We start from the raw sequence: 9,796 nt of genomic DNA on the forward strand, positions 1-9,796 counted from the left end.
TTTCTGAGAAATTATCATATCATACTGATATCCAAGGGGCTATACCAGTTTGCACTCCCACCATAATGTATGAGTGTTCCCTTTACCCCACAACCTCTCCAGCATAAGTTGTCATCGGTGTTTTTGATCTTGGCCATTCTTACGTGTAAAATACAATCTCAGAGTTGTTTTGATTTGTATTTATCTGATGACTAAGGATGTTGAGCATTTCCTTGTTGTAGAGAAGGGCCCTTGTTTGTCCCTGCAGCCCAGCTAGCTTGGCCCTGAAGTAATCGCATAGAAATTGTATTAATTAAAACACTTCTTGGCCTGTTTGCTCTAGTCTCTTTTTGGCTCTCACATCTTGATTTAACCAATTTCTATTAATCTGTGTATCACCATGTGTCAGTGGCTTACTGGAGATTCTAACTGGCATCTGTCTCAGGAAGAGGATCCATGGCTTCTCTTGACTCTGCCCTTCTTCCTCCCAGCATTCAGTTCTGTTTTCTCTGCCTACCTAAGTCCTGCCCTATCAACTAAGCCAATGAAAGCAACACACAAACAGAAGGAACTCCTACACCATTTCCTTAAGTGTCTTTCAGCCATTTTATATTCCTCTGTTGAGAGTTCTCTGTTTAGGTCTGTACTTCATTTTCTATTGGATTATTTGTTCTTTTGATAACCAATTTCTTTTTCTTTTTTTTTTGGCTGTTCTCCAACTTTATTTGAGATTCAGTAGGTTAGTTCTCATCCACATTGACTGTCTGTAGATTTTTGAATGTGGTAACAGGCACGTAAGTTACCAATGTGTAGAGTTTGTTTGGTGAGTCCTCTTCCTCATTATGTTTTCTGGACAAACGTACCCGGATACGATATGGAACATTCCTGATTCCTTTGGCCCAGATGGCTTTATTGAGCCTGGTATCAATCCGCACATCTGGTGTCCCCATCTCCTTCATGGCAAATTTCCGGATTTCTTTGAGTGCCCTAGGAGCACGCTTCTTGAAGCCCATGCCATGGATGCGCTTGTGAATGTTGATGGTGTATTCTCGGGTCACCACCTCGTTGATGGCAGAACGGCCCTTCTTCTTCTCGCCACCCTTCTTTGCGGGAGCCATTCTGCAGGGCCCAAGCTGGAAAGGCGATAACCAATTTCTTTAGTTCTTTACATATTTTGGTGATAAGTCCTCTGTCTGATGTGGGGTTGGTAAGTTCTTTTCCCATTCTGTAGACTGCTCTTTTGTCTTGTCCTTTGTTTTACAGAATCTTTTCAGTTTCAGGCTGTCCTATTTATTATTTTTTTCTCTCTCAGTGTCTGTGCTCTTATGGTTATGTTTAGGAAAACATTGGGTTTTAACCAAAATCTTTCTCATCATTATAAGCAGGTTCAATGAACTCGCTTTGAAACTAATTACTACTATAACTGTTGTGCTTGTTGTTGTTGTTATATAATAAATTATTATATAGAGAGAATATTATAATATTCTATAAGACAAACATAGTTATATGTGGTATAACCCCTGATCAAGCTATTTTTCTCAAGAATCCCTTGAGCCCTGTACTTACCCTGAGATGAGGTAGGCTAATCAGTCAGAAGGAGGTCATGTACCATAACAGTATGACATATCTAGGATCTAACTTAAATCCCCACTCTGAGCAGATTTTCAGAGATTTTGGCTACGAAAAAATTATATTGAAATAAAATGATACTGAATATCTACTGAATATCTTGCTGAACTATCAAGAACTTAGAATTTTCAGGCCAAAAGATAGACACTTTGTAAAGGTACATGTTGTCAAACCTGACTGCCTGAGTTCAAACTGTGGAACTTTTATAGAAGAAAGAGAGAACCAACCCCTGTGATTTTTTTTCAGGCCTCCAAACATGTGCATATGAGCATGTCCATACACACACATGTGCACACACACATAGTCACACATACTGAATAAATAAATAGTTTTAAAGAGCTTTTTAAATGCTGAAGAATTTCAATACAATAAAAAGGACATGCTGGATGATAATTTTACACACATTTTTTATCCAAAAGAGTTTGAATTTGAAAAAAAGAAATCCCATTCTTAAAATGATTAAAAAGAGGAACACAGAAAAGATAATTTCAACTTTCCCTTACCCAAAGCCTAGTGTGAAAAATTCAAAAGAACCACTCAGTCCTCTGCAGTAGCATTTTTTTTTTTTTTTACAAATGGAATGCAAGGTCAATTGATGTTAGAATCTGGCTAAAATACATAAAGGGCAGGGAGACTGGCTGACAGCCGTTGATGGATGAGCTGAAAAGGAATGTTTGATCAAGGGGGGTTGGCACTCACACTTTGTCCTTGCTTAGGTATGTGTGTATGTGTGTGTGTATGTGTGTGTGTGTGTGTGTGATCGTGATTATATACTCATACGCAAAGGACCACACAAGTGTCAACAATGATTGCCCAGAATGTAAACAGACTCCAATAAAAATCAGAAATCAACTTGGATGTGTAGAGACTGAGACTGAAACAAATAAGGATTGAGGGCAAAGGAAACGCCTAATTCAAAAGAGAAGGGTGGAGGAAAAAAAGCGCTTACAAGGAAAAGAGACAAATTTCAAATGGATTTGAGGCAACAGCACACTTAACATTGCTTGGAATCGAGCACTTCAATAACTGCTTAGAAAATTTTTATTACTTTAGGCAATATCGAGGATAAATCCTATGCAAATATAAATATGCAAGGTAAAAGGAAAGAGTGATAAAAATTCGGGCATAATTGTTCTATTTCCTTAGAAGGAATTGCTACACAGTCTAGCATAATATATTACTTTAAATTTTATATTTCTACTAAAAAATAATTTAATAGAAAACAATCTAGTTTTGCTTAAATTTTCTAAATTTTTATTTTATTTCTTCATTATTCTTCTTGTTTGCTTGTTTGGTCCAGTTTCAACTGGTTCCACTTACATTAATCCTACAGAAACGAAGAGACATGGAAGAATAGAATGCTGCATGAAAGCTGCCAACATCATGGCAGCCATGAAGCAGAGAGAACACTCCTATGAAAGCTGCCAACATCATGGCAGCCATGAAGCAGAGAGAACACTCCTATGATAATAGCTTCCTTTTTTCTCATTTATTCCATTCAATGCACAACTTATTAGGTTGCAGTATGGCCCATTTTTAGCTGGCACTCTTCAGTTACTTTTTCACACACCAGTCATCTCCAGACACACCCACAGACCTATTTAGAATTGTATTGTACCAATCCAGTACTAAGAAAATTGCTGATTATCATTAAGCAACACAGTCTCCGTATGTGAACTTTATGCTCAAAAACAGCAGGAGGGAAAGGGAAACTATGTCATTGACTATATAGTACTTAACCAAATGATGCCACTCCAGCACTAAGTCTCATAAAGAATTGATGTGTAGATTTGTTACAATGCTTAACAATGAATTTTGTTCTATTGTATTCTTAATTTCAAAAAGACATTGTTCACTACAAACCAAAATTATTGTGATTTGCAATCTTATTTGAAAGTTATATCACATAATTTCTTAACATTAAGAATAAATAATAAAGGCTACTTTAAAATTTAGTTTAATTCCAGTGAGTTAAGCACTCTTAAAATGCAGTTCAAAATCATTTAAAAAGATAAGAGCATAGTAAAGAAAATGATGGGATTTTACTCTGCTGTGTGACTTTAGGTCATTTCCTAAACATGTACTCCATTTTTCATCATACAATACAGATGATAATAATGTTTATCTCTTTGGAGAATTAATATATCCATATAGGTAGAACATTGGCAATAATGCTTATTATACAATGGTTCTGGGAAAGAGCTAGATAGCACTTTAGCTGTTCTTACATGCCTTATTGTGTATCTGCATGCTACACTATAATAGTGAATATAATGCTAGTCACTTCTACTAGTGAGATTTTCACGAAGCATAGGTGACATTAATGAACAGAAGACTACAATTGTTATAATGGCATACCATTTCAGGTACAGTATTTCCTGAGTAATTTATAAACTAAAACATTTCCTGATAGGATGAGAGCAATTCAGATGAAAATAAGAATAGTGTGTCTGACTTAGACAGCAATAGCAAAGGAACTGATGACCGATTTTGTTAAGAAAGAAATGTAATATGATCTCAGTGGATAAAATATTAAATAATAAACAGATATAATTCAAGTTGACAAAGTCTAAGTATTTTTAAATGACATATAAATTATTTTTATATGAAAGAAATATACCTTTTAAATTAAAATGATGGAGAGGCTGCAAAAAATTGAAAACTTAATTTGTAGTGAAATTTATTAATGAATTCAATTTAACTTCTATTTAAATAGTGATTTTGTTTTTCAGATTCTTATATTATCACATCATACCCCCCCATTTAACGTTCCAAACTTATCACCCTCTTTAAAACTCATGGCCTCTTTTCCTGTAATTATATATATGTACAAATAAGTGTGTGTGTATGTGTGTGTGTGTGTGTTTGTACATATACCATATTCAGTCTATATAACATTACTTGTATGTATGTTCTTAGGGTTGACCATTGGTGTGGTGGTTTGAAAGAAAATGGCCACCAAAGAGAATGTCACTTTAAGGAGGTGTGGCCTTGTTGGAATAGGTATTGCCTTGTTGGAGGAAATGTGTCACTTTGAGGGTGGTCTCTGAGGTCTCCTATGCTTAAGCTAGGATCAGTGTGACAGTTCCTTTAACACCATGACTGCTTGCATACCACCATGTCCCACCGTGATAATAATGATCTAAACCTCTAAAACTGTAATCCACCCCAATTTAATGTTTTTCTTTATGTAAGTTCCTGTGGTCATTGTGTCTCTCCACAGCAACAGAAATCCTAAAACAGAAGTTGGTACCAGGGACTCAGATACTGATGTGATAAAATAATCATGTTTTGTTTGGAGGAATTTGGAGTTGGTACTTTGGGTTAGGAAAGCAATGGAATGCTTAATGGGCCATAGTAATAGGTTCATAGAAGATCTGAACTATGGGAGACTGACTCAGGAGGTTTCAGATGAGAAGTATTTTAGTATGTTTCCTAGAGACAGTTCTTTTGATATTTTGGTAAAGAATGTGGCTGCTTTCAGCTATTGTCTAAAGAGTCTGCCTGAGGCAAAAGTGAAAAGATTTGGATTAATTCTGTTGGCAGAAGAAATCTCAAAACATCCTAGTGTAGACTCTCTGGTATGGTTATTAGTGTTAACTCTAATTAAGATATCTAAAGAAAAGGAGAAAACTGAACAAGGAAAAATTATAAAATGTATAATTTGAAGAGAAAAGTAACACCAGGAAATGAAATTGAGCTAAGCCCTGTTATATAAAGATAAAAAGATTAAGAAATAGAATAAAAGAAGTGGGTACCTCCAGGCAAGATCCCACCCAACCAAGTTTCCTACTTGTAGAAAGGAATTAAAGAAAGTTTAGGGCCTGATATGGTAGTACACGCCTTTAATCCCAGCACTCTGGAGTCAGAGGAGAATTGATCTCTGAGTTCAAGGCCTGCCTGGTCGATAGATCCAGTTTCAGAACTGCCAAGCTTAGAAAAAGTAAGCAATGAAAAAAGAATGTTGTGGAAGATGTAATTGAACAAGGGAACTATGCTCCAGTCCCAGAAAACAGCAGAACTTGACAACATTGACCATGTGGTCTGTCTCTAGAGTCAAAGATAGAAGAAAGGAGTAATAGAATCTTCCACTGAGACTAAGAAAAGCTACCGAGGCCAGGCATGTGTCAGGAGTGTGCCTGAAATGAAGCCTAGAGAGTCTGTTCCATGAACATGTGAAGGTGAAGCCTAGATTGCCTTGGATATCCCAAGATTATGGAGATTCCAGAGCCATGGGACACTTGCTGAGTAAAGTTACAAATAAGAGGTGGAACTGCCTTAAGAGAAAAAAGTATGTTGCAGTCAATAATTGTGAAAGGAATTGGAGATCTGGAGAGCATTTTGACATCAAACATGGCTGCAAAGTTTGGAGTTCACCCAGCTGATTTTGATCTTTCTTTGGTCTAGTATTTTCTTACTATCCTTCCATTCATCCATTTTGGAACGGTAATGTATGTGATCTGCTTTTTGAATTTGATTTTATAGGAAATTTTAGTTAATAGGTTGCATAAATCTCAAAAAAAAACTTTTAAATAAGTTTGAGACTGTTATGAACTATGGAGACTTTTAAAGTTGGACTGTATACATTTTTCGATTATGATATGGCTACAAGCATTTGGGAGCCATGGAGTGGAATGTGGCAGTTTGAAAGAAAATGGCCTGGAAAGAAACTAACACTATTAGGAGGTGTGGCTTTGTTGGAGTAGGTGTGGTCTTGTTGAAGGAAGAGTGTCACTGTAGAAGCAGGCTCTGAGGTCTCACTTATGCTCAAGCCACGCCCAATGTCTCTGACCATTCCTGTTGCCTGTGAGTCAAGATGTAAGATTCTCAGCTCTGTCTCCAGCACCATGGCTGTTGCACGTTCCCTTGCTTCCTGTCATGATAATAAATGGACTAAATCCCAGAAACTGTAATCGAACCACCACAATTAAATATTTTATGTATATGAGTTACAGTTCATATTCATGCATGTTCTCCTCACAATAGAAAACCCAATTAAGACAATTTTGGTATTGCATAACTCACTGATGTTATCTTCTTTGGAATATAGAGGCAAGGTTAGAAAATTTTATGTATATTTATCAGTACAATTCTTGAAATGAGCATGATTACAAATTCAATGAAATAAGCATCTTGTTTGGTATAAAAAGAAAACTTGGATACCCAAAACATACTCTGAACTTAAAATATTGACATATCCATAAGTTAACTAGGACACATTGATTTCTTCTTCTTTAAGTAACTGATTTTTCAGATAACCTAAATTTTTATAACTTATAATTCCTTAACCTGTATATAACAGCAATAGTTTTGGTAGTATGGTCTTCATTTTAGAAGTTTGGATTGTGATTCAGTATTTCTTTGTGATATAATTTCCAAAGTGCAGGAAAATGCTCAAAACCTATAAAATATTGTTGTTTAGAGAATAGTTGTCTCTGCTCTATGTGCAGAGAAATGCAGTGGTTATAAAAATGGAAAGCATGGTCTCCTGATCCTCAACCAGTTCTTTTCTACTCACAGAATCATTCTGAGAAGTAAAGCACAAAACACATTTGTTATCAGTCACCTGCTGTCATCTGTTTCTGCATGCTCTGCACAAATCATATGATGAAGCCCATAAAGCAATAGGGTTAGGAGAGAATCATAAATGGAAATGATTAAAGAGAAATTAGTCTACCCTGTAAACCTCTGTCTTATTGCCTGTCCAATAATCATGTAATTTTTTGGAAATACACTTCCCTGTAGTGGGAGCTGCGGGCTGCTGCCCTCCGCCCTGCTCCCAGCCGCCTGGCTAGCTTATGCCCCAAGATAACAACACACAAACTGTAGTCATATAAACACTGCTTGGCCCATTTCTATTAATGTGTGTTGCACCACGAGGTGCGCTTACCGGGAAGATTCTAGCCTACATCCATCCTGCGCCAGAGCTTCATCGCATCTGCCCTGGAGAGCAGAAGCATGGTGTCTGAGTTCACTTCCTCTTCCTCCCAGCATTCTGTTCTGTTTACTCCACCCACCTATGTTCTAACCTATGAGGCCAAGAAGTTTCTTTATTAATTAACCAATGAACTTCCTCCATCACTTCCCTTTATTGACAAATCAATATGCTTCACCATAGTACATGTCACCTGCATTGCAATACTCCATTCCCTTGGCATCTAGCTCATGGGCTCCTCATGGCTGAATGACTGTTAAGTAGAGAGATATATACAACATATGGCTCTGTCCCAGTTTCTTTAGGATACTGCTAAAGCTGTACTAAAAGATGTTCTGTATTTCCTGATATGATGATGGGAACACAAGAGTCAAACACTTCTCACCACAACCTGTGACATAACAATGAGCCGATACCATAAACACACACACACACACACACACACACACACCGAGAGTCAGGAACTGAGCCGCCAAATCACAAAAATCAATCAAAGAACTGGATTTCTCAAATATATGATCCATTCTGTGTTTTTCTTTAGTCTTTGAGCCTGGTGAAGCGGCATTTTTCATACTCTCCCCTAGTACATCCCTCACTATGGTCTCTGTACTTCAAGTCCCATGAGAAATCTATTTAACAGTGCCTAATGTCAAAATTAATTACCGTGTGCAACCAAACCAATATTATTCAGTACACTTTATTCTCATACTGAAAATAAGAAAGATACCTTGTTAAAAACATGTAAGAATGGCCTCTTTTTATATTCAAAAATGAGCAACATATCTTTGGATGATAATGGTTTCCTAAGGTTTTCAGGGCTCAGTTGGTTTTCAGAACATGATGTACTTTTCCTTCAGGTAACTACATTTTAGCTAATTCATGAGGCTATCAGAATGACAGTACTTTTTGCTTGATAGCTATTTCTGTAGAAAACCTTTTTTTCACCCTTTGCTTAATTCATAAAAGAAAAAATCTATGATTTCTGAATGTTAAAAAGCACTCAAATTATTTTCAAATATTTGAAATTGGCAAAATATAGAAAGAATTTTCCCAAACAAATTTAATATGGGTTTTTTAATGTGTGTGTTTTGATGGAAACTCAATTCATATGTTTCTCATCCATCTATGGTTAGCTGACAAAATGTGATTTTGTAAGAGTTTGATATCCTTAATTTTGAAAAACACACAGTAATTTTCTTTTATCTGCAGAAAAATGAAAAGGAAACCTATTTCAATATTAGTCTTGTATTTTCTCATTCTATTTTTAAAGAACCATTACCTGCTACATTTAAAGAACTAACTGCTAAGGGAGTTAAATGATAGAAATGATGGCAGAGAAAGGAGCCATCAGAGAGAGACTGTACAATGTTGAATGGAGAGGAAAAAGCACAAGAATATTGCATTTCAGTATTTCTTATATAGGTTACAGCCAAATGACAGCCCCATAACCTATTTTCCTAAATGACCACAAGGTGTAAGGTTCTGAATATGGAACAGGAGACCTTCCCACTTCCACCAGGAGCAGAGACTAGAGCTCTAGATGGTCTTCATCTGGTCACCAGCAGACATCTTCTCTGGGAAGTGGTTCTCTCCTTCCATGGTATGGCTGAGTCTTGCAGCTGAACTCAACTGAATCAGGGCCCCCAATAATCACCAGCATCATATGAACTGCTACTCTATTTAAGCTGGTGGCCTCATAGTCTGCCTTCTTAAAACCACTCTCTTTCAATAACACAGAAAACTATACAATAAATCTCCTGGGGTCCTGACCTACCTTGTGTCAGGACTAAATCTTTCACTGTGTAAGGAAGCATTTGAACCACTTGAAAACACATTCTTTGTGATTTATTTCTGTTCCATACATAAAATGCCATTACTGCCCAGATGTCATGCTTTTCTGTAGCTCCTGTGTTACTTTCTGCTTGATGCTTTGAGCCTGTGACCGCTATGCCACCAAATACCAGAAAAATTTCAAGGTGTTACTCAAAGTTCACAGAGGAAAACTTTCCCTGTGGTTGTTGTTTTAGGAATGACTGTTGGAATATTTCCTACATTGAACATTTCCATCCTGTAATAAACTATGACAAAGTGTGTAGGTATTTGTGAGCATATCTGTATGCCTCTAACCTCTGACTAATGAATAGCAAATGCTAATAATATTGGGAGTGTACTGAGTTTCTAGTCCTAACATGGGACTCAGGGTGCCTCAATCTAGTGAAGAGCTAGATCATGTGATATGTATTAACATATTGG

General features: G+C 36.7%; 1 pseudogene; it reads right to left on the reverse strand.

Moving 5' to 3' along the window:
- Positions 1-681: 681 nt before the first annotated feature.
- On the reverse strand, positions 682-1,106 carry LOC101980296 (annotated as a pseudogene).
- Positions 1,107-9,796: the final 8,690 nt, after the last annotated feature.

The sequence above is a fragment of the Microtus ochrogaster genome, chromosome 2, assembly GCF_000317375.1.
Source record: "Microtus ochrogaster isolate Prairie Vole_2 chromosome 2, MicOch1.0, whole genome shotgun sequence".
Taxonomy (NCBI): domain Eukaryota; kingdom Metazoa; phylum Chordata; class Mammalia; order Rodentia; family Cricetidae; genus Microtus; species Microtus ochrogaster.